The sequence below is a fragment of the Schistocerca serialis genome, chromosome 2 (genome assembly GCF_023864345.2).
Source record: "Schistocerca serialis cubense isolate TAMUIC-IGC-003099 chromosome 2, iqSchSeri2.2, whole genome shotgun sequence".
NCBI lineage: Eukaryota > Metazoa > Arthropoda > Insecta > Orthoptera > Acrididae > Schistocerca > Schistocerca serialis.
Genome location: NC_064639.1, coordinates 1,072,303,715 through 1,072,328,245, shown reverse-complemented (window position 1 = coordinate 1,072,328,245; position 24,531 = coordinate 1,072,303,715). Strand labels below are relative to the sequence as shown.

General features: G+C 43.7%; 56 non-coding genes across 56 annotated transcripts; 28 read left to right on the top strand and 28 right to left on the bottom strand.

The window, feature by feature from the left end:
• The first annotated feature begins 3,221 nt into the window (after positions 1 to 3,221).
• On the top strand, positions 3,222 to 3,293 carry Trnaq-cug (transfer RNA glutamine (anticodon CUG)). The gene has a single exon. It is a non-coding gene; the product is annotated as a tRNA-Gln (tRNA).
• Positions 3,294 to 3,651: 358 nt separating this feature from the next.
• On the bottom strand, positions 3,652 to 3,740 carry Trnay-gua (transfer RNA tyrosine (anticodon GUA)). Its single transcript is given in 2 exon segments — positions 3,652 to 3,687; positions 3,704 to 3,740. It is a non-coding gene; the product is annotated as a tRNA-Tyr (tRNA).
• A 248-nt stretch (positions 3,741 to 3,988) lies between these two features.
• On the top strand, positions 3,989 to 4,060 carry Trnaq-cug (transfer RNA glutamine (anticodon CUG)). The gene has a single exon. It is a non-coding gene; the product is annotated as a tRNA-Gln (tRNA).
• Positions 4,061 to 4,418: 358 nt separating this feature from the next.
• Positions 4,419 to 4,507, bottom strand: Trnay-gua (transfer RNA tyrosine (anticodon GUA)). The gene is given in 2 exon segments: positions 4,419 to 4,454; positions 4,471 to 4,507. It is a non-coding gene; the product is annotated as a tRNA-Tyr (tRNA).
• A 248-nt stretch (positions 4,508 to 4,755) lies between these two features.
• On the top strand, positions 4,756 to 4,827 carry Trnaq-cug (transfer RNA glutamine (anticodon CUG)). Its single transcript has one exon. It is a non-coding gene; the product is annotated as a tRNA-Gln (tRNA).
• Positions 4,828 to 5,185: 358 nt separating this feature from the next.
• Positions 5,186 to 5,274, bottom strand: Trnay-gua (transfer RNA tyrosine (anticodon GUA)). The gene is given in 2 exon segments: positions 5,186 to 5,221; positions 5,238 to 5,274. It is a non-coding gene; the product is annotated as a tRNA-Tyr (tRNA).
• Positions 5,275 to 5,522: 248 nt separating this feature from the next.
• Positions 5,523 to 5,594, top strand: Trnaq-cug (transfer RNA glutamine (anticodon CUG)). The gene has a single exon. It is a non-coding gene; the product is annotated as a tRNA-Gln (tRNA).
• Positions 5,595 to 5,952: 358 nt separating this feature from the next.
• Positions 5,953 to 6,041, bottom strand: Trnay-gua (transfer RNA tyrosine (anticodon GUA)). The gene is given in 2 exon segments: positions 5,953 to 5,988; positions 6,005 to 6,041. It is a non-coding gene; the product is annotated as a tRNA-Tyr (tRNA).
• A 248-nt stretch (positions 6,042 to 6,289) lies between these two features.
• Positions 6,290 to 6,361, top strand: Trnaq-cug (transfer RNA glutamine (anticodon CUG)). Its single transcript has one exon. It is a non-coding gene; the product is annotated as a tRNA-Gln (tRNA).
• Positions 6,362 to 6,719: 358 nt separating this feature from the next.
• Trnay-gua (transfer RNA tyrosine (anticodon GUA)) lies at positions 6,720 to 6,808 on the bottom strand. The gene is given in 2 exon segments: positions 6,720 to 6,755; positions 6,772 to 6,808. It is a non-coding gene; the product is annotated as a tRNA-Tyr (tRNA).
• Positions 6,809 to 7,056: 248 nt separating this feature from the next.
• Positions 7,057 to 7,128, top strand: Trnaq-cug (transfer RNA glutamine (anticodon CUG)). The gene has a single exon. It is a non-coding gene; the product is annotated as a tRNA-Gln (tRNA).
• Positions 7,129 to 7,486: 358 nt separating this feature from the next.
• Positions 7,487 to 7,575, bottom strand: Trnay-gua (transfer RNA tyrosine (anticodon GUA)). Its single transcript is given in 2 exon segments — positions 7,487 to 7,522; positions 7,539 to 7,575. It is a non-coding gene; the product is annotated as a tRNA-Tyr (tRNA).
• Positions 7,576 to 7,823: 248 nt separating this feature from the next.
• Trnaq-cug (transfer RNA glutamine (anticodon CUG)) lies at positions 7,824 to 7,895 on the top strand. The gene has a single exon. It is a non-coding gene; the product is annotated as a tRNA-Gln (tRNA).
• A 358-nt stretch (positions 7,896 to 8,253) lies between these two features.
• Positions 8,254 to 8,342, bottom strand: Trnay-gua (transfer RNA tyrosine (anticodon GUA)). Its single transcript is given in 2 exon segments — positions 8,254 to 8,289; positions 8,306 to 8,342. It is a non-coding gene; the product is annotated as a tRNA-Tyr (tRNA).
• A 248-nt stretch (positions 8,343 to 8,590) lies between these two features.
• On the top strand, positions 8,591 to 8,662 carry Trnaq-cug (transfer RNA glutamine (anticodon CUG)). The gene has a single exon. It is a non-coding gene; the product is annotated as a tRNA-Gln (tRNA).
• A 358-nt stretch (positions 8,663 to 9,020) lies between these two features.
• On the bottom strand, positions 9,021 to 9,109 carry Trnay-gua (transfer RNA tyrosine (anticodon GUA)). The gene is given in 2 exon segments: positions 9,021 to 9,056; positions 9,073 to 9,109. It is a non-coding gene; the product is annotated as a tRNA-Tyr (tRNA).
• A 248-nt stretch (positions 9,110 to 9,357) lies between these two features.
• On the top strand, positions 9,358 to 9,429 carry Trnaq-cug (transfer RNA glutamine (anticodon CUG)). The gene has a single exon. It is a non-coding gene; the product is annotated as a tRNA-Gln (tRNA).
• A 358-nt stretch (positions 9,430 to 9,787) lies between these two features.
• Trnay-gua (transfer RNA tyrosine (anticodon GUA)) lies at positions 9,788 to 9,876 on the bottom strand. Its single transcript is given in 2 exon segments — positions 9,788 to 9,823; positions 9,840 to 9,876. It is a non-coding gene; the product is annotated as a tRNA-Tyr (tRNA).
• Positions 9,877 to 10,124: 248 nt separating this feature from the next.
• On the top strand, positions 10,125 to 10,196 carry Trnaq-cug (transfer RNA glutamine (anticodon CUG)). Its single transcript has one exon. It is a non-coding gene; the product is annotated as a tRNA-Gln (tRNA).
• Positions 10,197 to 10,554: 358 nt separating this feature from the next.
• Positions 10,555 to 10,643, bottom strand: Trnay-gua (transfer RNA tyrosine (anticodon GUA)). The gene is given in 2 exon segments: positions 10,555 to 10,590; positions 10,607 to 10,643. It is a non-coding gene; the product is annotated as a tRNA-Tyr (tRNA).
• Positions 10,644 to 10,891: 248 nt separating this feature from the next.
• Positions 10,892 to 10,963, top strand: Trnaq-cug (transfer RNA glutamine (anticodon CUG)). The gene has a single exon. It is a non-coding gene; the product is annotated as a tRNA-Gln (tRNA).
• Positions 10,964 to 11,321: 358 nt separating this feature from the next.
• Positions 11,322 to 11,410, bottom strand: Trnay-gua (transfer RNA tyrosine (anticodon GUA)). The gene is given in 2 exon segments: positions 11,322 to 11,357; positions 11,374 to 11,410. It is a non-coding gene; the product is annotated as a tRNA-Tyr (tRNA).
• A 248-nt stretch (positions 11,411 to 11,658) lies between these two features.
• Positions 11,659 to 11,730, top strand: Trnaq-cug (transfer RNA glutamine (anticodon CUG)). Its single transcript has one exon. It is a non-coding gene; the product is annotated as a tRNA-Gln (tRNA).
• A 358-nt stretch (positions 11,731 to 12,088) lies between these two features.
• Trnay-gua (transfer RNA tyrosine (anticodon GUA)) lies at positions 12,089 to 12,177 on the bottom strand. The gene is given in 2 exon segments: positions 12,089 to 12,124; positions 12,141 to 12,177. It is a non-coding gene; the product is annotated as a tRNA-Tyr (tRNA).
• A 248-nt stretch (positions 12,178 to 12,425) lies between these two features.
• Trnaq-cug (transfer RNA glutamine (anticodon CUG)) lies at positions 12,426 to 12,497 on the top strand. Its single transcript has one exon. It is a non-coding gene; the product is annotated as a tRNA-Gln (tRNA).
• A 358-nt stretch (positions 12,498 to 12,855) lies between these two features.
• On the bottom strand, positions 12,856 to 12,944 carry Trnay-gua (transfer RNA tyrosine (anticodon GUA)). Its single transcript is given in 2 exon segments — positions 12,856 to 12,891; positions 12,908 to 12,944. It is a non-coding gene; the product is annotated as a tRNA-Tyr (tRNA).
• Positions 12,945 to 13,192: 248 nt separating this feature from the next.
• On the top strand, positions 13,193 to 13,264 carry Trnaq-cug (transfer RNA glutamine (anticodon CUG)). Its single transcript has one exon. It is a non-coding gene; the product is annotated as a tRNA-Gln (tRNA).
• Positions 13,265 to 13,622: 358 nt separating this feature from the next.
• Positions 13,623 to 13,711, bottom strand: Trnay-gua (transfer RNA tyrosine (anticodon GUA)). The gene is given in 2 exon segments: positions 13,623 to 13,658; positions 13,675 to 13,711. It is a non-coding gene; the product is annotated as a tRNA-Tyr (tRNA).
• Positions 13,712 to 13,959: 248 nt separating this feature from the next.
• On the top strand, positions 13,960 to 14,031 carry Trnaq-cug (transfer RNA glutamine (anticodon CUG)). The gene has a single exon. It is a non-coding gene; the product is annotated as a tRNA-Gln (tRNA).
• Positions 14,032 to 14,389: 358 nt separating this feature from the next.
• On the bottom strand, positions 14,390 to 14,478 carry Trnay-gua (transfer RNA tyrosine (anticodon GUA)). The gene is given in 2 exon segments: positions 14,390 to 14,425; positions 14,442 to 14,478. It is a non-coding gene; the product is annotated as a tRNA-Tyr (tRNA).
• Positions 14,479 to 14,726: 248 nt separating this feature from the next.
• Trnaq-cug (transfer RNA glutamine (anticodon CUG)) lies at positions 14,727 to 14,798 on the top strand. Its single transcript has one exon. It is a non-coding gene; the product is annotated as a tRNA-Gln (tRNA).
• Positions 14,799 to 15,156: 358 nt separating this feature from the next.
• Trnay-gua (transfer RNA tyrosine (anticodon GUA)) lies at positions 15,157 to 15,245 on the bottom strand. The gene is given in 2 exon segments: positions 15,157 to 15,192; positions 15,209 to 15,245. It is a non-coding gene; the product is annotated as a tRNA-Tyr (tRNA).
• A 248-nt stretch (positions 15,246 to 15,493) lies between these two features.
• Trnaq-cug (transfer RNA glutamine (anticodon CUG)) lies at positions 15,494 to 15,565 on the top strand. The gene has a single exon. It is a non-coding gene; the product is annotated as a tRNA-Gln (tRNA).
• Positions 15,566 to 15,923: 358 nt separating this feature from the next.
• On the bottom strand, positions 15,924 to 16,012 carry Trnay-gua (transfer RNA tyrosine (anticodon GUA)). Its single transcript is given in 2 exon segments — positions 15,924 to 15,959; positions 15,976 to 16,012. It is a non-coding gene; the product is annotated as a tRNA-Tyr (tRNA).
• A 248-nt stretch (positions 16,013 to 16,260) lies between these two features.
• Trnaq-cug (transfer RNA glutamine (anticodon CUG)) lies at positions 16,261 to 16,332 on the top strand. Its single transcript has one exon. It is a non-coding gene; the product is annotated as a tRNA-Gln (tRNA).
• A 358-nt stretch (positions 16,333 to 16,690) lies between these two features.
• Trnay-gua (transfer RNA tyrosine (anticodon GUA)) lies at positions 16,691 to 16,779 on the bottom strand. Its single transcript is given in 2 exon segments — positions 16,691 to 16,726; positions 16,743 to 16,779. It is a non-coding gene; the product is annotated as a tRNA-Tyr (tRNA).
• A 248-nt stretch (positions 16,780 to 17,027) lies between these two features.
• On the top strand, positions 17,028 to 17,099 carry Trnaq-cug (transfer RNA glutamine (anticodon CUG)). Its single transcript has one exon. It is a non-coding gene; the product is annotated as a tRNA-Gln (tRNA).
• A 358-nt stretch (positions 17,100 to 17,457) lies between these two features.
• Trnay-gua (transfer RNA tyrosine (anticodon GUA)) lies at positions 17,458 to 17,546 on the bottom strand. Its single transcript is given in 2 exon segments — positions 17,458 to 17,493; positions 17,510 to 17,546. It is a non-coding gene; the product is annotated as a tRNA-Tyr (tRNA).
• Positions 17,547 to 17,794: 248 nt separating this feature from the next.
• On the top strand, positions 17,795 to 17,866 carry Trnaq-cug (transfer RNA glutamine (anticodon CUG)). The gene has a single exon. It is a non-coding gene; the product is annotated as a tRNA-Gln (tRNA).
• Positions 17,867 to 18,224: 358 nt separating this feature from the next.
• On the bottom strand, positions 18,225 to 18,313 carry Trnay-gua (transfer RNA tyrosine (anticodon GUA)). The gene is given in 2 exon segments: positions 18,225 to 18,260; positions 18,277 to 18,313. It is a non-coding gene; the product is annotated as a tRNA-Tyr (tRNA).
• A 248-nt stretch (positions 18,314 to 18,561) lies between these two features.
• Positions 18,562 to 18,633, top strand: Trnaq-cug (transfer RNA glutamine (anticodon CUG)). Its single transcript has one exon. It is a non-coding gene; the product is annotated as a tRNA-Gln (tRNA).
• A 358-nt stretch (positions 18,634 to 18,991) lies between these two features.
• Trnay-gua (transfer RNA tyrosine (anticodon GUA)) lies at positions 18,992 to 19,080 on the bottom strand. Its single transcript is given in 2 exon segments — positions 18,992 to 19,027; positions 19,044 to 19,080. It is a non-coding gene; the product is annotated as a tRNA-Tyr (tRNA).
• A 248-nt stretch (positions 19,081 to 19,328) lies between these two features.
• On the top strand, positions 19,329 to 19,400 carry Trnaq-cug (transfer RNA glutamine (anticodon CUG)). The gene has a single exon. It is a non-coding gene; the product is annotated as a tRNA-Gln (tRNA).
• A 358-nt stretch (positions 19,401 to 19,758) lies between these two features.
• Positions 19,759 to 19,847, bottom strand: Trnay-gua (transfer RNA tyrosine (anticodon GUA)). Its single transcript is given in 2 exon segments — positions 19,759 to 19,794; positions 19,811 to 19,847. It is a non-coding gene; the product is annotated as a tRNA-Tyr (tRNA).
• Positions 19,848 to 20,095: 248 nt separating this feature from the next.
• On the top strand, positions 20,096 to 20,167 carry Trnaq-cug (transfer RNA glutamine (anticodon CUG)). The gene has a single exon. It is a non-coding gene; the product is annotated as a tRNA-Gln (tRNA).
• Positions 20,168 to 20,525: 358 nt separating this feature from the next.
• Positions 20,526 to 20,614, bottom strand: Trnay-gua (transfer RNA tyrosine (anticodon GUA)). Its single transcript is given in 2 exon segments — positions 20,526 to 20,561; positions 20,578 to 20,614. It is a non-coding gene; the product is annotated as a tRNA-Tyr (tRNA).
• Positions 20,615 to 20,862: 248 nt separating this feature from the next.
• On the top strand, positions 20,863 to 20,934 carry Trnaq-cug (transfer RNA glutamine (anticodon CUG)). Its single transcript has one exon. It is a non-coding gene; the product is annotated as a tRNA-Gln (tRNA).
• Positions 20,935 to 21,292: 358 nt separating this feature from the next.
• Positions 21,293 to 21,381, bottom strand: Trnay-gua (transfer RNA tyrosine (anticodon GUA)). Its single transcript is given in 2 exon segments — positions 21,293 to 21,328; positions 21,345 to 21,381. It is a non-coding gene; the product is annotated as a tRNA-Tyr (tRNA).
• A 248-nt stretch (positions 21,382 to 21,629) lies between these two features.
• Trnaq-cug (transfer RNA glutamine (anticodon CUG)) lies at positions 21,630 to 21,701 on the top strand. The gene has a single exon. It is a non-coding gene; the product is annotated as a tRNA-Gln (tRNA).
• A 358-nt stretch (positions 21,702 to 22,059) lies between these two features.
• Trnay-gua (transfer RNA tyrosine (anticodon GUA)) lies at positions 22,060 to 22,148 on the bottom strand. Its single transcript is given in 2 exon segments — positions 22,060 to 22,095; positions 22,112 to 22,148. It is a non-coding gene; the product is annotated as a tRNA-Tyr (tRNA).
• A 248-nt stretch (positions 22,149 to 22,396) lies between these two features.
• Trnaq-cug (transfer RNA glutamine (anticodon CUG)) lies at positions 22,397 to 22,468 on the top strand. The gene has a single exon. It is a non-coding gene; the product is annotated as a tRNA-Gln (tRNA).
• A 358-nt stretch (positions 22,469 to 22,826) lies between these two features.
• Positions 22,827 to 22,915, bottom strand: Trnay-gua (transfer RNA tyrosine (anticodon GUA)). The gene is given in 2 exon segments: positions 22,827 to 22,862; positions 22,879 to 22,915. It is a non-coding gene; the product is annotated as a tRNA-Tyr (tRNA).
• Positions 22,916 to 23,163: 248 nt separating this feature from the next.
• Trnaq-cug (transfer RNA glutamine (anticodon CUG)) lies at positions 23,164 to 23,235 on the top strand. The gene has a single exon. It is a non-coding gene; the product is annotated as a tRNA-Gln (tRNA).
• A 358-nt stretch (positions 23,236 to 23,593) lies between these two features.
• Trnay-gua (transfer RNA tyrosine (anticodon GUA)) lies at positions 23,594 to 23,682 on the bottom strand. Its single transcript is given in 2 exon segments — positions 23,594 to 23,629; positions 23,646 to 23,682. It is a non-coding gene; the product is annotated as a tRNA-Tyr (tRNA).
• A 248-nt stretch (positions 23,683 to 23,930) lies between these two features.
• Positions 23,931 to 24,002, top strand: Trnar-ccg (transfer RNA arginine (anticodon CCG)). Its single transcript has one exon. It is a non-coding gene; the product is annotated as a tRNA-Arg (tRNA).
• A 358-nt stretch (positions 24,003 to 24,360) lies between these two features.
• Positions 24,361 to 24,449, bottom strand: Trnay-gua (transfer RNA tyrosine (anticodon GUA)). The gene is given in 2 exon segments: positions 24,361 to 24,396; positions 24,413 to 24,449. It is a non-coding gene; the product is annotated as a tRNA-Tyr (tRNA).
• Between the last annotated feature and the right edge of the window lie 82 nt (positions 24,450 to 24,531).

Sequence of the window (24,531 nt, the reverse complement as noted above, 5' to 3'; positions counted from 1 at the left end):
GGAGTGAAGTCCGATAAAAAGTCGACATTGTCAGCAGGAGTAATCGCCCTATCAAAAACATTGACCACTGCACTGACAGCAGGTTCATTGACAATTTCACTGGAATACAGTCGTTGGAAATGTTGGTGAATTTCACTAATAATGGCCGCTTGAGTAGAGAGTAATTCCCCATTATCCCTTTCCAAAACATCAATGAAAGCCCTGCGGCGGCGCGAGAAATGCTTAAATAAATGGTACATAGATGTCATTTCGTCGGCTAAAACAGATTTAGGTTTGGATTTAACTTTCAGACCTTCCAATTGTTGACGCTTCAAGCTGACAAGTTTAGCCTTGATACGTTGAATTGATGGAAAGTTAGTGTTGGTCGCAGTGGATGAATCATACAGTTGTCGCAGCACAGTGTAGTAAAACTCAAAGGTCCTCTTGAAGGCGCGTGCTTTCTGAGCACTATAATAAATGAGACTTTTTCGAAGCTTTGGTTTCGCAACAGCGGTCCACCACATCGCTTTAGTCGGATAAAAAGTGATGGAACGCAAACAAGTTTCCCACACATGCCTGATAACGTCAAATAACTCAGCGTCCGCCAGATGCGATATGTTTAACATCCACGGGGAACGAAATAATTTGGTAGGCTGTCGATTTAAGTGAACCGTTGCCGTAAAAGCGCAATGGTCGGTAAAACTAGCCGGGATTACGTCAACCGCTAGGAGTCTGTCACTGATACAGTCCGATAGATAAATTCTATCCAGACGGCTGCATGAAGTAACGGTGAAAAAAGTGAATTTAACTAAAGTAGGATACTTCAGTTCCCAAGCATCTTTCAACTTAATATTCTTAACGAGCTCGTGCAGTTCTTTACAGTAGTTAAAATTAGGGGACTGATCGTTTTTACGTAGAACACAGTTGAAGTCACCTCCTATTATCAGGTTTTGAGGACTGCTCCTCAACAGATACGTAACTTCCTCCTTATAAAAACGTGACCGTTCGAATTTGTTGCTGTTGCCTGATGGGGCATATAAATTAACAAGGGTTACATCAAAAATTTTACAGCTCACTCCTCGACCGGAATCTAGAAACTCGATCTCCCCAACTGGAATGCCTTCCCGTAATAAAAGTGCGGTACCTGTACTTTCCTCAGGAGCAACGTTTGATATGGTTTTAAAACCAGAGATGAAGAGATTTAAAACAGTAACTTCCTGCAACAACACAATATCAGCGTCAGATTCGTATAGAAACTGCTGTAGGGCCGCAATTTTGAGATCAGATCGAATCTTATTTATGTTCAGGGAGACGAATTTGTACGCTTGTGCCATTATTACAGTGAGGTACGTAAAGGGCCACTAAACAACACTGGTCGCATTAAAAGGGCATAGAGACTTCGGAATGGTCTGCATTGTCGGGAGGATCACGAACAGTCACTTGTGTGTCGTTGGGTTTGTTTTTCTTCCGTACTGCGTTGACGTTCGGTTGAACTTTGGTCCTACTACGTGCTCTGCTAGGGAACACATCGGCAGACGGAGGTGTGGGAGGGTCCTGAGTGACTTCGCAATCCATAACGGGCTGTGACGCCTCAACCATCTGATCTGCGGAAAGAACTGACTCAGAAGGTGGACAAGTTTGTTTGTTGTCACTAGCACGAACTTCGTGTTTGTTTGTAGACGGACTTTGACTTCCTTCAGTTTGTACACAAGTACTGCCTGCCTCGTTATGCTTATCGGAAGCACGCGCTTGTTGTGATTCGGCCTGTGGTGACGTCGCGACTTCAGGCGGCGGGCTCGGCTGTTGTGGTGCCAAAGCTGCCTGTACGTCACTCGGAATGACGTCAATAGCCGCAGCGTCGACAGCTGCGTGCGACGGTTCAGAAAAACTTGAGTCAGTAACCGTAACCGGCATCTCTTTTGGGACGTCGAGTTCTAATTCCTGGAGAGCCTCGTCCGGACTATCATCATCACACGTTCTTCGCCGTTTGTGGCTCAGCAGCTGCACGTCAGATTTGGAGGCAGGCGTATCTGTAACCGGTTTTGAAGGAAAGGGTGGAAAGTCGGCAACAGGCAAACCAGGCTCCGGGGGCAATATTGCACTATCACGAGGGCGGTCGATGTCCGTGATTGGTGCCTCCCTAACAAGATCAGCCAATGTCAACTTTTTACGCTGTTCCAAAGTACTTTTGAGAACAAATACACGTTTAGGGCAGTTCGTACGCAAGTGACCAGTTTCATTACAAATAAAGCATGTGCCTGGTTGCCCACTGTACGTGACATGAACTTTATACCCACAAACAATAAGATGGGAGGGGATATCTTGCTTGACGTGCATTTCGACTGACCGGACGCCACTAAAACACTGTAACCGATGTTGACTAGACCAACGTTCGTTACGGATTTGCTTGACCTCCCCATATTTCGTCAAAATCTCACGTAAATAACAGTTTTCAACTTCCGGCGGCAGGTTGTACACACGGACATTTTTGTATTCTACATCAGCATTGGATATGAGAACAGTACTCACCGAGGCGTCGCGATGACGGAACTCAGCTCTGCTACCATGTTTTAACAGAATCCTCTCCAGTAACACAGGGTTTAACAACTTGACGAAGAAACAGTAGAGATCTGTGTCGTAATAGGCAGTATGAACCTGGTCGGACGTAATACCAATGACATCCACTATGAAATCGTGAACTTCCATGGAACTCGGTTGAACATGACGTGTAGACTTGTCAAATTCGAAACACAGAGTACATTTCCTTGGGAACAACCTGGACGACATATCCACTTATTAAACGGTCGAGACCGCTAACACAAAACGTCACAAAACACTAAAAGTGAACTGACGGAAGCACAATACAGCAAATCTAGCAAACAACGTAAACAAAGAAAGTAGTCACGGCTTGCACACGCTATTGCGGAGCGAAGGCACAACACGTACGACCTGCACGGCGTCGCAAGCGGAACTGTCCAACTGAGCTACCAGAGGCTCTGCATACTTTCTTATTCGTACTGATTGCTTTACGTCCGTCCCTGTCTTTCGTTTCCACACACTGCTACTCAGCGCTGCCATATAGACGCACAGGAAATGCAGTCATCGGCTGCAAGTGCAAACATTGCCCAGATTAAGTTTTATAATGCTCGATCGTGTCAATTAGGTTAAAAAATGCAAGTAGGAAGTGTCTGAAGTACGTCAGAACACTGCTAAGTGTATTTACGAGTCCCATTCTCCTGTTTGGTTCCATGGTGTAACGGTTAGCACTCTGGACTCTGAATCCAGCGATCCGAGTTCGAATCTCGGTGGAACCTTCGTTTAGTCTAAATTTTCTGTAATAAGCGTTTCTCGCCGATGAAGTAGCAGCGATAGGCTCAGGGGTGTAGTTTCTACGTTTGTATTAAAAACGAGATGTCTATGAAACGGCTGAATATTGGTGCGACTATGTGACCTATATAGCACATTAAACGAGTAATGCCTGTAAGAGCAAGCAATTTTACTATAATTCGAAGAAATATCATTATCCTACGAAGGCTAAGAATCCCATGATTATCAACTAGCTACTAGAAGCTGAGCAAATGAATTTCCTTTAAAATAGGTTTAAAACATAGGGAGGTTCTGACCGAGTGGGCATGCTCTGGAGCCTCTTTGCTCCTGAGATTAGAAAAACAGTCCTCTGGGCCGGATTTGAACCAGCGACCTATGGATAACTGTGAATCCTCCACTACAGTCCACCGCTCTACCAACTGAGCTACCAGAGGCTCTGCATACTTTCTTATTCGTACTGATTGCTTTACGTCCGTCCCTGTCTTTCGTTTCCACACACTGCTACTCAGCGCTGCCATATAGACGCACAGGAAATGCAGTCATCGGCTGCAAGTGCAAACATTGCCCAGATTAAGTTTTATAATGCTCGATCGTGTCAATTAGGTTAAAAAATGCAAGTAGGAAGTGTGTGAAGTACGTCAGAACACTGCTAAGTGTATTTACGAGTCCCATTCTCCTGTCTGGTTCCATGGTGTAACGGTTAGCACTCTGGACTCTGAATCCAGCGATCCGAGTTCGAATCTCGGTGGAACCTTCGTTTAGTCTAAATTTTCTGTAATAAGCGTTTCTCGCCGATGAAGTAGCAGCGATAGGCTCAGGGGTGTAGTTTCTACGTTTGTATTAAAAACGAGATGTCTATGAAACGGCTGAATATTGGTGCGACTATGTGACCTATATAGCACATTAAACGAGTAATGCCTGTAAGAGCAAGCAATTTTACTATAATTCGAAGAAATATCATTATCCTACGAAGGCTAAGAATCCCATGATTATCAACTAGCTACTAGAAGCTGAGCAAATGAATTTCCTTTAAAATAGGTTTAAAACATAGGGAGGTTCTGACCGAGTGCACATGCTCTGGAGCCTCTTTGCTCCTGAGATTAGAAAAACAGTCCTCTGGGCCGGATTTGAACCAGCGACCTATGGATAACTGTGAATCCTCCACTACAGTCCACCGCTCTACCAACTGAGCTACCAGAGGCTCTGCATACTTTCTTATTCGTACTGATTGCTTTACGTCCGTCCCTGTCTTTCGTTTCCACACACTGCTACTCAGCGCTGCCATATAGACGCACAGGAAATGCAGTCATCGGCTGCAAGTGCAAACATTGCCCAGATTAAGTTTTATAATGCTCGATCGTGTCAATTAGGTTAAAAAATGCAAGTAGGAAGTGTGTGAAGTACGTCAGAACACTGCTAAGTGTATTTACGAGTCCCATTCTCCTGTCTGGTTCCATGGTGTAACGGTTAGCACTCTGGACTCTGAATCCAGCGATCCGAGTTCGAATCTCGGTGGAACCTTCGTTTAGTCTAAATTTTCTGTAATAAGCGTTTCTCGCCGATGAAGTAGCAGCGATAGGCTCAGGGGTGTAGTTTCTACGTTTGTATTAAAAACGAGATGTCTATGAAACGGCTGAATATTGGTGCGACTATGTGACCTATATAGCACATTAAACGAGTAATGCCTGTAAGAGCAAGCAATTTTACTATAATTCGAAGAAATATCATTATCCTACGAAGGCTAAGAATCCCATGATTATCAACTAGCTACTAGAAGCTGAGCAAATGAATTTCCTTTAAAATAGGTTTAAAACATAGGGAGGTTCTGACCGAGTGGGCATGCTCTGGAGCCTCTTTGCTCCTGAGATTAGAAAAACAGTCCTCTGGGCCGGATTTGAACCAGCGACCTATGGATAACTGTGAATCCTCCACTACAGTCCACCGCTCTACCAACTGAGCTACCAGAGGCTCTGCATACTTTCTTATTCGTACTGATTGCTTTACGTCCGTCCCTGTCTTTCGTTTCCACACACTGCTACTCAGCGCTGCCATATAGACGCACAGGAAATGCAGTCATCGGCTGCAAGTGCAAACATTGCCCAGATTAAGTTTTATAATGCTCGATCGTGTCAATTAGGTTAAAAAATGCAAGTAGGAAGTGTGTGAAGTACGTCAGAACACTGCTAAGTGTATTTACGAGTCCCATTCTCCTGTCTGGTTCCATGGTGTAACGGTTAGCACTCTGGACTCTGAATCCAGCGATCCGAGTTCGAATCTCGGTGGAACCTTCGTTTAGTCTAAATTTTCTGTAATAAGCGTTTCTCGCCGATGAAGTAGCAGCGATAGGCTCAGGGGTGTAGTTTCTACGTTTGTATTAAAAACGAGATGTCTATGAAACGGCTGAATATTGGTGCGACTATGTGACCTATATAGCACATTAAACGAGTAATGCCTGTAAGAGCAAGCAATTTTACTATAATTCGAAGAAATATCATTATCCTACGAAGGCTAAGAATCCCATGATTATCAACTAGCTACTAGAAGCTGAGCAAATGAATTTCCTTTAAAATAGGTTTAAAACATAGGGAGGTTCTGACCGAGTGGGCATGCTCTGGAGCCTCTTTGCTCCTGAGATTAGAAAAACAGTCCTCTGGGCCGGATTTGAACCAGCGACCTATGGATAACTGTGAATCCTCCACTACAGTCCACCGCTCTACCAACTGAGCTACCAGAGGCTCTGCATACTTTCTTATTCGTACTGATTGCTTTACGTCCGTCCCTGTCTTTCGTTTCCACACACTGCTACTCAGCGCTGCCATATAGACGCACAGGAAATGCAGTCATCGGCTGCAAGTGCAAACATTGCCCAGATTAAGTTTTATAATGCTCGATCGTGTCAATTAGGTTAAAAAATGCAAGTAGGAAGTGTCTGAAGTACGTCAGAACACTGCTAAGTGTATTTACGAGTCCCATTCTCCTGTCTGGTTCCATGGTGTAACGGTTAGCGCTCTGGACTCTGAATCCAGCGATCCGAGTTCGAATCTCGGTGGAACCTTCGTTTAGTCTAAATTTTCTGTAATAAGCGTTTCTCGCCGATGAAGTAGCAGCGATAGGCTCAGGGGTGTAGTTTCTACGTTTGTATTAAAAACGAGATGTCTATGAAACGGCTGAATATTGGTGCGACTATGTGACCTATATAGCACATTAAACGAGTAATGCCTGTAAGAGCAAGCAATTTTACTATAATTCGAAGAAATATCATTATCCTACGAAGGCTAAGAATCCCATGATTATCAACTAGCTACTAGAAGCTGAGCAAATGAATTTCCTTTAAAATAGGTTTAAAACATAGGGAGGTTCTGACCGAGTGGGCATGCTCTGGAGCCTCTTTGCTCCTGAGATTAGAAAAACAGTCCTCTGGGCCGGATTTGAACCAGCGACCTATGGATAACTGTGAATCCTCCACTACAGTCCACCGCTCTACCAACTGAGCTACCAGAGGCTCTGCATACTTTCTTATTCGTACTGATTGCTTTACGTCCGTCCCTGTCTTTCGTTTCCACACACTGCTACTCAGCGCTGCCATATAGACGCACAGGAAATGCAGTCATCGGCTGCAAGTGCAAACATTGCCCAGATTAAGTTTTATAATGCTCGATCGTGTCAATTAGGTTAAAAAATGCAAGTAGGAAGTGTCTGAAGTACGTCAGAACACTGCTAAGTGTATTTACGAGTCCCATTCTCCTGTCTGGTTCCATGGTGTAACGGTTAGCACTCTGGACTCTGAATCCAGCGATCCGAGTTCGAATCTCGGTGGAACCTTCGTTTAGTCTAAATTTTCTGTAATAAGCGTTTCTCGCCGATGAAGTAGCAGCGATAGGCTCAGGGGTGTAGTTTCTACGTTTGTATTAAAAACGAGATGTCTATGAAACGGCTGAATATTGGTGCGACTATGTGACCTATATAGCACATTAAACGAGTAATGCCTGTAAGAGCAAGCAATTTTACTATAATTCGAAGAAATATCATTATCCTACGAAGGCTAAGAATCCCATGATTATCAACTAGCTACTAGAAGCTGAGCAAATGAATTTCCTTTAAAATAGGTTTAAAACATAGGGAGGTTCTGACCGAGTGGGCATGCTCTGGAGCCTCTTTGCTCCTGAGATTAGAAAAACAGTCCTCTGGGCCGGATTTGAACCAGCGACCTATGGATAACTGTGAATCCTCCACTACAGTCCACCGCTCTACCAACTGAGCTACCAGAGGCTCTGCATACTTTCTTATTCGTACTGATTGCTTTACGTCCGTCCCTGTCTTTCGTTTCCACACACTGCTACTCAGCGCTGCCATATAGACGCACAGGAAATGCAGTCATCGGCTGCAAGTGCAAACATTGCCCAGATTAAGTTTTATAATGCTCGATCGTGTCAATTAGGTTAAAAAATGCAAGTAGGAAGTGTCTGAAGTACGTCAGAACACTGCTAAGTGTATTTACGAGTCCCATTCTCCTGTCTGGTTCCATGGTGTAACGGTTAGCACTCTGGACTCTGAATCCAGCGATCCGAGTTCGAATCTCGGTGGAACCTTCGTTTAGTCTAAATTTTCTGTAATAAGCGTTTCTCGCCGATGAAGTAGCAGCGATAGGCTCAGGGGTGTAGTTTCTACGTTTGTATTAAAAACGAGATGTCTATGAAACGGCTGAATATTGGTGCGACTATGTGACCTATATAGCACATTAAACGAGTAATGCCTGTAAGAGCAAGCAATTTTACTATAATTCGAAGAAATATCATTATCCTACGAAGGCTAAGAATCCCATGATTATCAACTAGCTACTAGAAGCTGAGCAAATGATTTTCCTTTAAAATAGGTTTAAAACATAGAGAGGTTCTGACCGAGTGGGCATGCTCTGGAGCCTCTTTGCTCCTGAGATTAGAAAAACAGTCCTCTGGGCCGGATTTGAACCAGCGACCTATGGATAACTGTGAATCCTCCACTACAGTCCACCGCTCTACCAACTGAGCTACCAGAGGCTCTGCATACTTTCTTATTCGTACTGATTGCTTTACGTCCGTCCCTGTCTTTCGTTTCCACACACTGCTACTCAGCGCTGCCATATAGACGCACAGGAAATGCAGTCATCGGCTGCAAGTGCAAACATTGCCCAGATTAAGTTTTATAATGCTCGATCGTGTCAATTAGGTTAAAAAATGCAAGTAGGAAGTGTCTGAAGTACGTCAGAACACTGCTAAGTGTATTTACGAGTCCCATTCTCCTGTCTGGTTCCATGGTGTAACGGTTAGCACTCTGGACTCTGAATCCAGCGATCCGAGTTCGAATCTCGGTGGAACCTTCGTTTAGTCTAAATTTTCTGTAATAAGCGTTTCTCGCCGATGAAGTAGCAGCGATAGGCTCAGGGGTGTAGTTTCTACGTTTGTATTAAAAACGAGATGTCTATGAAACGGCTGAATATTGATGCGACTATGTGACCTATATAGCACATTAAACGAGTAATGCCTGTAAGAGCAAGCAATTTTACTATAATTCGAAGAAATATCATTATCCTACGAAGGCTAAGAATCCCATGATTATCAACTAGCTACTAGAAGCTGAGCAAATGAATTTCCTTTAAAATAGGTTTAAAACATAGGGAGGTTCTGACCGAGTGGGCATGCTCTGGAGCCTCTTTGCTCCTGAGATTAGAAAAACAGTCCTCTGGGCCGGATTTGAACCAGCGACCGATGGATAACTGTGAATCCTCCACTACAGTCCACCGCTCTACCAACTGAGCTACCAGAGGCTCTGCATACTTTCTTATTCGTACTGATTGCTTTACGTCCGTCCCTGTCTTTCGTTTCCACACACTGCTACTCAGCGCTGCCATATAGACGCACAGGAAATGCAGTCATCGGCTGCAAGTGCAAACATTGCCCAGATTAAGTTTTATAATGCTCGATCGTGTCAATTAGGTTAAAAAATGCAAGTAGGAAGTGTCTGAAGTACGTCAGAACACTGCTAACTGTATTTACGAGTCCCATTCTCCTGTCTGGTTCCATGGTGTAACGGTTAGCACTCTGGACTCTGAATCCAGCGATCCGAGTTCGAATCTCGGTGGAACCTTCGTTTAGTCTAAATTTTCTGTAATAAGCGTTTCTCGCCGATGAAGTAGCAGCGATAGGCTCAGGGGTGTAGTTTCTACGTTTGTATTAAAAACGAGATGTCTATGAAACGGCTGAATATTGGTGCGACTATGTGACCTATATAGCACATTAAACGAGTAATGCCTGTAAGAGCAAGCAATTTTACTATAATTCGAAGAAATATCATTATCCTACGAAGGCTAAGAATCCCATGATTATCAACTAGCTACTAGAAGCTGAGAAAATGAATTTCCTTTAAAATAGGTTTAAAACATAGGGAGGTTCTGACCGAGTGGGCATGCTCTGGAGCCTCTTTGCTCCTGAGATTAGAAAAACAGTCCTCTGGGCCGGATTTGAACCAGCGACCTATGGATAACTGTGAATCCTCCACTACAGTCCACCGCTCTACCAACTGAGCTACCAGAGGCTCTGCATACTTTCTTATTCGTACTGATTGCTTTACGTCCGTCCCTGTCTTTCGTTTCCACACACTGCTACTCAGCGCTGCCATATAGACGCACAGGAAATGCAGTCATCGGCTGCAAGTGCAAACATTGCCCAGATTAAGTTTTATAATGCTCGATCGTGTCAATTAGGTTAAAAAATGCAAGTAGGAAGTGTCTGAAGTCCGTCAGAACACTGCTAAGTGTATTTACGAGTCCCATTCTCCTGTCTGGTTCCATGGTGTAACGGTTAGCACTCTGGACTCTGAATCCAGCGATCCGAGTTCGAATCTCGGTGGAACCTTCGTTTAGTCTAAATTTTCTGTAATAAGCGTTTCTCGCCGATGAAGTAGCAGCGATAGGCTCAGGGGTGTAGTTTCTACGTTTGTATTAAAAACGAGATGTCTATGAAACGGCTGAATATTGGTGCGACTATGTGACCTATATAGCACATTAAACGAGTAATGCCTGTAAGAGCAAGCAATTTTACTATAATTCGAAGAAATATCATTATCCTACGAAGGCTAAGAATCCCATGATTATCAACTAGCTACTAGAAGCTGAGCAAATGAATTTCCTTTAAAATAGGTTTAAAACATAGGGAGGTTCTGACCGAGTGGGCATGCTCTGGAGCCTCTTTGCTCCTGAGATTAGAAAAACAGTCCTCTGGGCCGGATTTGAACCAGCGACCTATGGATAACTGTGAATCCTCCACTACAGTCCACCGCTCTACCAACTGAGCTACCAGAGGCTCTGCATACTTTCTTATTCGTACTGATTGCTTTACGTCCGTCCCTGTCTTTCGTTTCCACACACTGCTACTCAGCGCTGCCATATAGACGCACAGGAAATGCAGTCATCGGCTGCAAGTGCAAACATTGCCCAGATTAAGTTTTATAATGCTCGATCGTGTCAATTAGGTTAAAAAATGCAAGTAGGAAGTGTGTGAAGTACGTCAGAACACTGCTAAGTGTATTTACGAGTCCCATTCTCCTGTCTGGTTCCATGGTGTAACGGTTAGCACTCTGGACTCTGAATCCAGCGATCCGAGTTCGAATCTCGGTGGAACCTTCGTTTAGTCTAAATTTTCTGTAATAAGCGTTTCTCGCCGATGAAGTAGCAGCGATAGGCTCAGGGGTGTAGTTTCTACGTTTGTATTAAAAACGAGATGTCTATGAAACGGCTGAATATTGGTGCGACTATGTGACCTATATAGCACATTAAACGAGTAATGCCTGTAAGAGCAAGCAATTTTACTATAATTCGAAGAAATATCATTATCCTACGAAGGCTAAGAATCCCATGATTATCAACTAGCTACTAGAAGCTGAGCAAATGAATTTCCTTTAAAATAGGTTTAAAACATAGGGAGGTTCTGACCGAGTGGGCATGCTCTGGAGCCTCTTTGCTCCTGAGATTAGAAAAACAGTCCTCTGGGCCGGATTTGAACCAGCGACCTATGGATAACTGTGAATCCTCCACTACAGTCCACCGCTCTACCAACTGAGCTACCAGAGGCTCTGCATACTTTCTTATTCGTACTGATTGCTTTACGTCCGTCCCTGTCTTTCGTTTCCACACACTGCTACTCAGCGCTGCCATATAGACGCACAGGAAATGCAGTCATCGGCTGCAAGTGCAAACATTGCCCAGATTAAGTTTTATAATGCTCGATCGTGTCAATTAGGTTAAAAAATGCAAGTAGGAAGTGTCTGAAGTACGTCAGAACACTGCTAAGTGTATTTACGAGTCCCGTTCTCCTGTCTGGTTCCATGGTGTAACGGTTAGCACTCTGGACTCTGAATCCAGCAATCCGAGTTCGAATCTCGGTGGAACCTTCGTTTAGTCTAAATTTTCTGTAATAAGCGTTTCTCGCCGATGAAGTAGCAGCGATAGGCTCAGGGGTGTAGTTTCTACGTTTGTATTAAAAACGAGATGTCTATGAAACGGCTGAATATTGGTGCGACTATGTGACCTATATAGCACATTAAACGAGTAATGCCTGTAAGAGCAAGCAATTTTACTATAATTCGAAGAAATATCATTATCCTACGAAGGCTAAGAATCCCATGATTATCAACTAGCTACTAGAAGCTGAGCAAATGAATTTCCTTTAAAATAGGTTTAAAACATAGGGAGGTTCTGACCGAGTGGGCATGCTCTGGAGCCTCTTTGCTCCTGAGATTAGAAAAACAGTCCTCTGGGCCGGATTTGAACCAGCGACCTATGGATAACTGTGAATCCTCCACTACAGTCCACCGCTCTACCAACTGAGCTACCAGAGGCTCTGCATGCTTTCTTATTCGTACTGATTGCTTTACGTCCGTCCCTGTCTTTCGTTTCCACACACTGCTACTCAGCGCTGCCATATAGACGCACAGGAAATGCAGTCATCGGCTGCAAGTGCAAACATTGCCCAGATTAAGTTTTATAATGCTCGATCGTGTCAATTAGGTTAAAAAATGCAAGTAGGAAGTGTCTGAAGTACGTCAGAACACTGCTAAGTGTATTTACGAGTCCCATTCTCCTGTCTGGTTCCATGGTGTAACGGTTAGCACTCTGGACTCTGAATCCAGCGATCCGAGTTCGAATCTCGGTGGAACCTTCGTTTAGTCTAAATTTTCTGTAATAAGCGTTTCTCGCCGATGAAGTAGCAGCGATAGGCTCAGGGGTGTAGTTTCTACGTTTGTATTAAAAACGAGATGTCTATGAAACGGCTGAATATTGGTGCGACTATGTGACCTATATAGCACATTAAACGAGTAATGCCTGTAAGAGCAAGCAATTTTACTATAATTCGAAGAAATATCATTATCCTACGAAGGCTAAGAATCCCATGATTATCAACTAGCTACTAGAAGCTGAGCAAATGAATTTCCTTTAAAATAGGTTTAAAACATAGGGAGGTTCTGACCGAGTGGGCATGCTCTGGAGCCTCTTTGCTCCTGAGATTAGAAAAACAGTCCTCTGGGCCGGATTTGAACCAGCGACCTATGGATAACTGTGAATCCTCCACTACAGTCCACCGCTCTACCAACTGAGCTACCAGAGGCTCTGCATACTTTCTTATTCGTACTGATTGCTTTACGTCCGTCCCTGTCTTTCGTTTCCACACACTGCTACTCAGCGCTGCCATATAGACGCACAGGAAATGCAGTCATCGGCTGCAAGTGCAAACATTGCCCAGATTAAGTTTTATAATGCTCGATCGTGTCAATTAGGTTAAAAAATGCAAGTAGGAAGTGTCTGAAGTACGTCAGAACACTGCTAAGTGTATTTACGAGTCCCATTCTCCTGTCTGGTTCCATGGTGTAACGGTTAGCACTATGGACTCTGAATCCAGCGATCCGAGTTCGAATCTCGGTGGAACCTTCGTTTAGTCTAAATTTTCTGTAATAAGCGTTTCTCGCCGATGAAGTAGCAGCGATAGGCTCAGGGGTGTAGTTTCTACGTTTGTATTAAAAACGAGATGTCTATGAAACGGCTGAATATTGGTGCGACTATGTGACCTATATAGCACATTAAACGAGTAATGCCTGTAAGAGCAAGCAATTTTACTATAATTCGAAGAAATATCATTATCCTACGAAGGCTAAGAATCCCATGATTATCAACTAGCTACTAGAAGCTGAGCAAATGAATTTCCTTTAAAATAGGTTTAAAACATAGGGAGGTTCTGACCGAGTGGGCATGCTCTGGAGCCTCTTTGCTCCTGAGATTAGAAAAACAGTCCTCTGGGCCGGATTTGAACCAGCGACCTATGGATAACTGTGAATCCTCCACTACAGTCCACCGCTCTACCAACTGAGCTACCAGAGGCTCTGCATACTTTCTTATTCGTACTGATTGCTTTACGTCCGTCCCTGTCTTTCGTTTCCACACACTGCTACTCAGCGCTGCCATATAGACGCACAGGAAATGCAGTCATCGGCTGCAAGTGCAAACATTGCCCAGATTAAGTTTTATAATGCTCGATCGTGTCAATTAGGTTTAAAAATTCAAGTAGGAAGTGTCTGAAGTACGTCAGAACACTGCTAAGTGTATTTACGAGTCCCATTCTCCTGTCTGGTTCCATGGTGTAACGGTTAGCACTCTGGACTCTGAATCCAGCGATCCGAGTTCGAATCTCGGTGGAACCTTCGTTTAGTCTAAATTTTCTGTAATAAGCGTTTCTCGATGATGAAGTAGCAGCGATAGGCTCAGGGGTGTAGTTTCTACGTTTGTATTAAAAACGAGATGTCTATGAAACGGCTGAATATTGGTGCGACTATGTGACCTATATAGCACATTAAACGAGTAATGCCTGTAAGAGCAAGCAATTTTACTATAATTCGAAGAAATATCATTATCCTACGAAGGCTAAGAATCCCATGATTATCAACTAGCTACTAGAAGCTGAGCAAATGAATTTCCTTTAAAATAGGTTTAAAACATAGGGAGGTTCTGACCGAGTGGGCATGCTCTGGAGCCTCTTTGCTCCTGAGATTAGAAAAACAGTCCTCTGGGCCGGATTTGAACCAGCGACCTATGGATAACTGTGAATCCTCCACTACAGTCCACCGCTCTACCAACTGAGCTACCAGAGGCTCTGCATACTTTCTTATTCGTACTGATTGCTTTACGTCCGTCCCTGTCTTTCGTTTCCACACACTGCTACTCAGCGCTGCCATATAGACGCACAGGAAATGCAGTCATCGGCTGCAAGTGCAAACATTGCCCAGATTAAGTTTTATAATGCTCGATCGTGTCAATTAGGTTAAAAAATGCAAGTAGGAAGTGTCTGAAGTACGTCAGAACACTGCTAAGTGTATTTACGAGTCCCATTCTCCTGTCTGGTTCCATGGTGTAACGGTTAGCACTCTGGACTCTGAATCCAGCGATCCGAGTTCGAATCTCGGTGGAACCTTCGTTTAGTCTAAATTTTCTGTAATAAGCGTTTCTCGCCGATGAAGTAGCAGCGATAGGCTCAGGGGTGTAGTTTCTACGTTTGTATTAAAAACGAGATGTCTATGAAACGGCTGAATATTGGTGCGACTATGTGACCTATATAGCACATTAAACGAGTAATGCCTGTAAGAGCAAGCAATTTTACTATAATTCGAAGAAATATCATTATCCTACGAAGGCTAAGAATCCCATGATTATCAACTAGCTACTAGAAGCTGAGCAAATGAATTTCCTTTAAAATAGGTTTAAAACATAGGGAGGTTCTGACCGAGTGGGCATGCTCTGGAGCCTCTTTGCTCCTGAGATTAGAAAAACAGTCCTCTGGGCCGGATTTGAACCAGCGACCTATGGATAACTGTGAATCCTCCACTACAGTCCACCGCTCTACCAACTGAGCTACCAGAGGCTCTGCATACTTTCTTATTCGTACTGATTGCTTTACGTCCGTCCCTGTCTTTCGTTTCCACACACTGCTACTCAGCGCTGCCATATAGACGCACAGGAAATGCAGTCATCGGCTGCAAGTGCAAACATTGCCCAGATTAAGTTTTATAATGCTCGATCGTGTCAATTAGGTTAAAAAATGCAAGTAGGAAGTGTCTGAAGTACGTCAGAACACTGCTAAGTGTATTTACGAGTCCCATTCTCCTGTCTGGTTCCATGGTGTAACGGTTAGCACTCTGGACTCTGAATCCAGCGATCCGAGTTCGAATCTCGGTGGAACCTTCGTTTAGTCTAAATTTTCTGTAATAAGCGTTTCTCGCCGATGAAGTAGCAGCGATAGGCTCAGGGGTGTAGTTTCTACGTTTGTATTAAAAACGAGATGTCTATGAAACGGCTGAATATTGGTGCGACTATGTGACCTATATAGCACATTAAACGAGTAATGCCTGTAAGAGCAAGCAATTTTACTATAATTCGAAGAAATATCATTATCCTACGAAGGCTAAGAATCCCACGATTATCAACTAGCTACTAGAAGCTGAGCAAATGAATTTCCTTTAAAATAGGTTTAAAACATAGGGAGGTTCTGACCGAGTGGGCATGCTCTGGAGCCTCTTTGCTCCTGAGATTAGAAAAACAGTCCTCTGGGCCGGATTTGAACCAGCGACCTATGGATAACTGTGAATCCTCCACTACAGTCCACCGCTCTACCAACTGAGCTACCAGAGGCTCTGCATACTTTCTTATTCGTACTGATTGCTTTACGTCCGTCCCTGTCTTTCGTTTCCACACACTGCTACTCAGCGCTGCCATATAGACGCACAGGAAATGCAGTCATCGGCTGCAAGTGCAAACATTGCCCAGATTAAGTTTTATAATGCTCGATCGTGTCAATTAGGTTAAAAAATGCAAGTAGGAAGTGTCTGAAGTACGTCAGAACACTGCTAAGTGTATTTACGAGTCCCATTCTCCTGTCTGGTTCCATGGTGTAACGGTTAGCACTCTGGACTCTGAATCCAGCGATCCGAGTTCGAATCTCGGTGGAACCTTCGTTTAGTCTAAATTTTCTGTAATAAGCGTTTCTCGCCGATGAAGTAGCAGCGATAGGCTCAGGGGTGTAGTTTCTACGTTTGTATTAAAAACGAGATGTCTATGAAACGGCTGAATATTGGTGCGACTATGTGACCTATATAGCACATTAAACGAGTAATGCCTGTAAGAGCAAGCGATTTTACTATAATTCGAAGAAATATCATTATCCTACGAAGGCTAAGAATCCCATGATTATCAACTAGCTACTAGAAGCTGAGCAAATGAATTTCCTTTAAAATAGGTTTAAAACATAGGGAGGTTCTGACCGAGTGGGCATGCTCTGGAGCCTCTTTGCTCCTGAGATTAGAAAAACAGTCCTCTGGGCCGGATTTGAACCAGCGACCTATGGATAACTGTGAATCCTCCACTACAGTCCACCGCTCTACCAACTGAGCTACCAGAGGCTCTGCATACTTTCTTATTCGTACTGATTGCTTTACGTCCGTCCCTGTCTTTCGTTTCCACACACTGCTACTCAGCGCTGCCATATAGACGCACAGGAAATGCAGTCATCGGCTGCAAGTGCAAACATTGCCCAGATTAAGTTTTATAATGCTCGATCGTGTCAATTAGGTTAAAAAATGCAAGTAGGAAGTGTCTGAAGTACGTCAGAACACTGCTAAGTGTATTTACGAGTCCCATTCTCCTGTCTGGTTCCATGGTGTAACGGTTAGCACTCTGGACTCTGAATCCAGCGATCCGAGTTCGAATCTCGGTGGAACCTTCGTTTAGTCTAAATTTTCTGTAATAAGCGTTTCTCGCCGATGAAGTAGCAGCGATAGGCTCAGGGGTGTAGTTTCTACGTTTGTATTAAAAACGAGATGTCTATGAAACGGCTGAATATTGGTGCGACTATGTGACCTATATAGCACATTAAACGAGTAATGCCTGTAAGAGCAAGCAATTTTACTATAATTCGAAGAAATATCATTATCCTACGAAGGCTAAGAATCCCATGATTATCAACTAGCTACTAGAAGCTGAGCAAATGAATTTCCTTTAAAATAGGTTTAAAACATAGGGAGGTTCTGACCGAGTGGGCATGCTCTGGAGCCTCTTTGCTCCTGAGATTAGAAAAACAGTCCTCTGGGCCGGATTTGAACCAGCGACCTATGGATAACTGTGAATCCTCCACTACAGTCCACCGCTCTACCAACTGAGCTACCAGAGGCTCTGCATACTTTCTTATTCGTACTGATTGCTTTACGTCCGTCCCTGTCTTTCGTTTCCACACACTGCTACTCAGCGCTGCCATATAGACGCACAGGAAATGCAGTCATCGGCTGCAAGTGCAAACATTGCCCAGATTAAGTTTTATAATGCTCGATCGTGTCAATTAGGTTAAAAAATGCAAGTAGGAAGTGTCTGAAGTACGTCAGAACACTGCTAAGTGTATTTACGAGTCCCATTCTCCTGTCTGGTTCCATGGTGTAACGGTTAGCACTCTGGACTCTGAATCCAGCGATCCGAGTTCGAATCTCGGTGGAACCTTCGTTTAGTCTAAATTTTCTGTAATAAGCGTTTCTCGCCGATGAAGTAGCAGCGATAGGCTCAGGGGTGTAGTTTCTACGTTTGTATTAAAAACGAGATGTCTATGAAACGGCTGAATATTGGTGCGACTATGTGACCTATATAGCACATTAAACGAGTAATGCCTGTAAGAGCAAGCAATTTTACTATAATTCGAAGAAATATCATTATCCTACGAAGGCTAAGAATCCCATGATTATCAACTAGCTACTAGAAGCTGAGCAAATGAATTTCCTTTAAAATAGGTTTAAAACATAGGGAGGTTCTGACCGAGTGGGCATGCTCTGGAGCCTCTTTGCTCCTGAGATTAGAAAAACAGTCCTCTGGGCCGGATTTGAACCAGCGACCTATGGATAACTGTGAATCCTCCACTACAGTCCACCGCTCTACCAACTGAGCTACCAGAGGCTCTGCATACTTTCTTATTCGTACTGATTGCTTTACGTCCGTCCCTGTCTTTCGTTTCCACACACTGCTACTCAGCGCTGCCATATAGACGCACAGGAAATGCAGTCATCGGCTGCAAGTGCAAACATTGCCCAGATTAAGTTTTATAATGCTCGATCGTGTCAATTAGGTTAAAAAATGCAAGTAGGAAGTGTCTGAAGTACGTCAGAACACTGCTAAGTGTATTTACGAGTCCCATTCTCCTGTCTGGTTCCATGGTGTAACGGTTAGCACTCTGGACTCTGAATCCAGCGATCCGAGTTCGAATCTCGGTGGAACCTTCGTTTAGTCTAAATTTTCTGTAATAAGCGTTTCTCGCCGATGAAGTAGCAGCGATAGGCTCAGGGGTGTAGTTTCTACGTTTGTATTAAAAACGAGATGTCTATGAAACGGCTGAATATTGGTGCGACTATGTGACCTATATAGCACATTAAACGAGTAATGCCTGTAAGAGCAAGCAATTTTACTATAATTCGAAGAAATATCATTATCCTACGAAGGCTAAGAATCCCATGATTATCAACTAGCTACTAGAAGCTGAGCAAATGAATTTCCTTTAAAATAGGTTTAAAACATAGGGAGGTTCTGACCGAGTGGGCATGCTCTGGAGCCTCTTTGCTCCTGAGATTAGAAAAACAGTCCTCTGGGCCGGATTTGAACCAGCGACCTATGGATAACTGTGAATCCTCCACTACAGTCCACCGCTCTACCAACTGAGCTACCAGAGGCTCTGCATACTTTCTTATTCGTACTGATTGCTTTACGTCCGTCCCTGTCTTTCGTTTCCACACACTGCTACTCAGCGCTGCCATATAGACGCACAGGAAATGCAGTCATCGGCTGCAAGTGCAAACATTGCCCAGATTAAGTTTTATAATGCTCGATCGTGTCAATTAGGTTAAAAAATGCAAGTAGGAAGTGTCTGAAGTACGTCAGAACACTGCTAAGTGTATTTACGAGTCCCATTCTCCTGTCTGGTTCCATGGTGTAACGGTTAGCACTCTGGACTCTGAATCCAGCGATCCGAGTTCGAATCTCGGTGGAACCTTCGTTTAGTCTAAATTTTCTGTAATAAGCGTTTCTCGCCGATGAAGTAGCAGCGATAGGCTCAGGGGTGTAGTTTCTACGTTTGTATTAAAAACGAGATGTCTATGAAACGGCTGAATATTGGTGCGACTATGTGACCTATATAGCACATTAAACGAGTAATGCCTGTAAGAGCAAGCAATTTTACTATAATTCGAAGAAATATCATTATCCTACGAAGGCTAAGAATCCCATGATTATCAACTAGCTACTAGAAGCTGAGCAAATGAATTTCCTTTAAAATAGGTTTAAAACATAGGGAGGTTCTGACCGAGTGGGCATGCTCTGGAGCCTCTTTGCTCCTGAGATTAGAAAAACAGTCCTCTGGGCCGGATTTGAACCAGCGACCTATGGATAACTGTGAATCCTCCACTACAGTCCACCGCTCTACCAACTGAGCTACCAGAGGCTCTGCATACTTTCTTATTCGTACTGATTGCTTTACGTCCGTCCCTGTCTTTCGTTTCCACACACTGCTACTCAGCGCTGCCATATAGACGCACAGGAAATGCAGTCATCGGCTGCAAGTGCAAACATTGCCCAGATTAAGTTTTATAATGCTCGATCGTGTCAATTAGGTTAAAAAATGCAAGTAGGAAGTGTCTGAAGTACGTCAGAACACTGCTAAGTGTATTTACGAGTCCCATTCTCCTGTCTGGTTCCATGGTGTAACGGTTAGCACTCTGGACTCTGAATCCAGCGATCCTAGTTCGAATCTCGGTGGAACCTTCGTTTAGTCTAAATTTTCTGTAATAAGCGTTTCTCGCCGATGAAGTAGCAGCGATAGGCTCAGGGGTGTAGTTTCTACGTTTGTATTAAAAACGAGATGTCTATGAAACGGCTGAATATTGGTGCGACTATGTGACCTATATAGCACATTAAACGAGTAATGCCTGTAAGAGCAAGCAATTTTACTATAATTCGAAGAAATATCATTATCCTACGAAGGCTAAGAATCCCATGATTATCAACTAGCTACTAGAAGCTGAGCAAATGAATTTCCTTTAAAATAGGTTTAAAACATAGGGAGGTTCTGACCGAGTGGGCATGCTCTGGAGCCTCTTTGCTCCTGAGATTAGAAAAACAGTCCTCTGGGCCGGATTTGAACCAGCGACCTATGGATAACTGTGAATCCTCCACTACAGTCCACCGCTCTACCAACTGAGCTACCAGAGGCTCTGCATACTTTCTTATTCGTACTGATTGCTTTACGTCCGTCCCTGTCTTTCGTTTCCACACACTGCTACTCAGCGCTGCCATATAGACGCACAGGAAATGCAGTCATCGGCTGCAAGTGCAAACATTGCCCAGATTAAGTTTTATAATGCTCGATCGTGTCAATTAGGTTAAAAAATGCAAGTAGGAAGTGTCTGAAGTACGTCAGAACACTGCTAAGTGTATTTACGAGTCCCATTCTCCTGTCTGGTTCCATGGTGTAACGGTTAGCACTCTGGACTCTGAATCCAGCGATCCGAGTTCGAATCTCGGTGGAACCTTCGTTTAGTCTAAATTTTCTGTAATAAGCGTTTCTCGCCGATGAAGTAGCAGCGATAGGCTCAGGGGTGTAGTTTCTACGTTTGTATTAAAAACGAGATGTCTATGAAACGGCTGAATATTGGTGCGACTATGTGACCTATATAGCACATTAAACGAGTAATGCCTGTAAGAGCAAGCAATTTTACTATAATTCGAAGAAATATCATTATCCTACGAAGGCTAAGAATCCCATGATTATCAACTAGCTACTAGAAGCTGAGCAAATGAATTTCCTTTAAAATAGGTTTAAAACATAGGGAGGTTCAGACCGAGTGGGCATGCTCTGGAGCCTCTTTGCTCCTGAGATTAGAAAAACAGTCCTCTGGGCCGGATTTGAACCAGCGACCTATGGATAACTGTGAATCCTCCACTACAGTCCACCGCTCTACCAACTGAGCTACCAGAGGCTCTGCATACTTTCTTATTCGTACTGATTGCTTTACGTCCGTCCCTGTCTTTCGTTTCCACACACTGCTACTCAGCGCTGCCATATAGACGCACAGGAAATGCAGTCATCGGCTGCAAGTGCAAACATTGCCCAGATTAAGTTTTATAATGCTCGATCGTGTCAATTAGGTTAAAAAATGCAAGTAGGAAGTGTCTGAAGTACGTCAGAACACTGCTAAGTGTATTTACGAGTCCCATTCTCCTGTCTGGTTCCATGGTGTAACGGTTAGCACTCTGGACTCTGAATCCAGCGATCCGAGTTCGAATCTCGGTGGAACCTTCGTTTAGTCTAAATTTTCTGTAATAAGCGTTTCTCGCCGATGAAGTAGCAGCGATAGGCTCAGGGGTGTAGTTTCTACGTTTGTATTAAAAACGAGATGTCTATGAAACGGCTGAATATTGGTGCGACTATGTGACCTATATAGCACATTAAACGAGTAATGCCTGTAAGAGCAAGCAATTTTACTATAATTCGAAGAAATATCATTATCCTACGAAGGCTAAGAATCCCATGATTATCAACTAGCTACTAGAAGCTGAGCAAATGAATTTCCTTTAAAATAGGTTTAAAACATAGGGAGGTTCTGACCGAGTGGGCATGCTCTGGAGCCTCTTTGCTCCTGAGATTAGAAAAACAGTCCTCTGGGCCGGATTTGAACCAGCGACCTATGGATAACTGTGAATCCTCCACTACAGTCCACCGCTCTACCAACTGAGCTACCAGAGGCTCTGCATACTTTCTTATTCGTACTGATTGCTTTACGTCCGTCCCTGTCTTTCGTTTCCACACACTGCTACTCAGCGCTGCCATATAGACGCACAGGAAATGCAGTCATCGGCTGCAAGTGCAAACATTGCCCAGATTAAGTTTTATAATGCTCGATCGTGTCAATTAGGTTAAAAAATGCAAGTAGGAAGTGTCTGAAGTACGTCAGAACACTGCTAAGTGTATTTACGAGTCCCATTCTCCTGTCTGGTTCCATGGTGTAACGGTTAGCACTCTGGACTCTGAATCCAGCGATCCGAGTTCGAATCTCGGTGGAACCTTCGTTTAGTCTAAATTTTCTGTAATAAGCGTTTCTCGCCGATGAAGTAGCAGCGATAGGCTCAGGGGTGTAGTTTCTACGTTTGTATTAAAAACGAGATGTCTATGAAACGGCTGAATATTGGTGCGGCTATGTGACCTATATAGCACATTAAACGAGTAATGCCTGTAAGAGCAAGCAATTTTACTATAATTCGAAGAAATATCATTATCCTACGAAGGCTAAGAATCCCATGATTATCAACTAGCTACTAGAAGCTGAGCAAATGAATTTCCTTTAAAATAGGTTTAAAACATAGGGAGGTTCTGACCGAGTGGGCATGCTCTGGAGCCTCTTTGCTCCTGAGATTAGAAAAACAGTCCTCTGGGCCGGATTTGAACCAGCGACCTATGGATAACTGTGAATCCTCCACTACAGTCCACCGCTCTACCAACTGAGCTACCAGAGGCTCTGCATACTTTCTTATTCGTACTGATTGCTTTACGTCCGTCCCTGTCTTTCGTTTCCACACACTGCTACTCAGCGCTGCCATATAGACGCACAGGAAATGCAGTCATCGGCTGCAAGTGCAAACATTGCCCAGATTAAGTTTTATAATGCTCGATCGTGTCAATTAGGTTAAAAAATGCAAGTAGGAAGTGTCTGAAGTACGTCAGAACACTGCTAAGTGTATTTACGAGTCCCATTCTCCTGTCTGGTTCCATGGTGTAACGGTTAGCACTCTGGACTCTGAATCCAGCGATCCGAGTTCGAATCTCGGTGGAACCTTCGTTTAGTCTAAATTTTCTGTAATAAGCGTTTCTCGCCGATGAAGTAGCAGCGATAGGCTCAGGGGTGTAGTTTCTACGTTTGTATTAAAAACGAGATGTCTATGAAACGGCTGAATATTGGTGCGACTATGTGACCTATATAGCACATTAAACGAGTAATGCCTGTAAGAGCAAGCAATTTTACTATAATTCGAAGAAATATCATTATCCTACGAAGGCTAAGAATCCCATGATTATCAACTAGCTACTAGAAGCTGAGCAAATGAATTTCCTTTAAAATAGGTTTAAAACATAGGGAGGTTCTGACCGAGTGGGCATGCTCTGGAGCCTCTTTGCTCCTGAGATTAGAAAAACAGTCCTCTGGGCCGGATTTGAACCAGCGACCTATGGATAACTGTGAATCCTCCACTACAGTCCACCGCTCTACCAACTGAGCTACCAGAGGCTTTGCATACTTTCTTATTCGTACTGATTGCTTTACGTCCGTCCCTGTCTTTCGTTTCCACACACTGCTACTCAGCGCTGCCATATAGACGCACAGGAAATGCAGTCATCGGCTGCAAGTGCAAACATTGCCCAGATTAAGTTTTATAATGCTCGATCGTGTCAATTAGGTTAAAAAATGCAAGTAGGAAGTGTCTGAAGTACGTCAGAACACTGCTAAGTGTATTTACGAGTCCCATTCTCCTGTCTGGTTCCATGGTGTAACGGTTAGCACTCTGGACTCCGAATCCAGCGATCCGAGTTCGAATCTCGGTGGAACCTTCGTTTAGTCTAAATTTTCTGTAATAAGCGTTTCTCGCCGATGAAGTAGCAGCGATAGGCTCAGGGGTGTAGTTTCTACGTTTGTATTAAAAACGAGATGTCTATGAAACGGCTGAATATTGGTGCGACTATGTGACCTATATAGCACATTAAACGAGTAATGCCTGTAAGAGCAAGCAATTTTACTATAATTCGAAGAAATATCATTATCCTACGAAGGCTAAGAATCCCATGATTATCAACTAGCTACTAGAAGCTGAGCAAATGAATTTCCTTTAAAATAGGTTTAAAACATAGGGAGGTTCTGACCGAGTGGGCATGCTCTGGAGCCTCTTTGCTCCTGAGATTAGAAAAACAGTCCTCTGGGCCGGATTTGAACCAGCGACCTATGGATAACTGTGAATCCTCCACTACAGTCCACCGCTCTACCAACTGAGCTACCAGAGGCTTTGCATACTTTCTTATTCGTACTGATTGCTTTACGTCCGTCCCTGTCTTTCGTTTCCACACACTGCTACTCAGCGCTGCC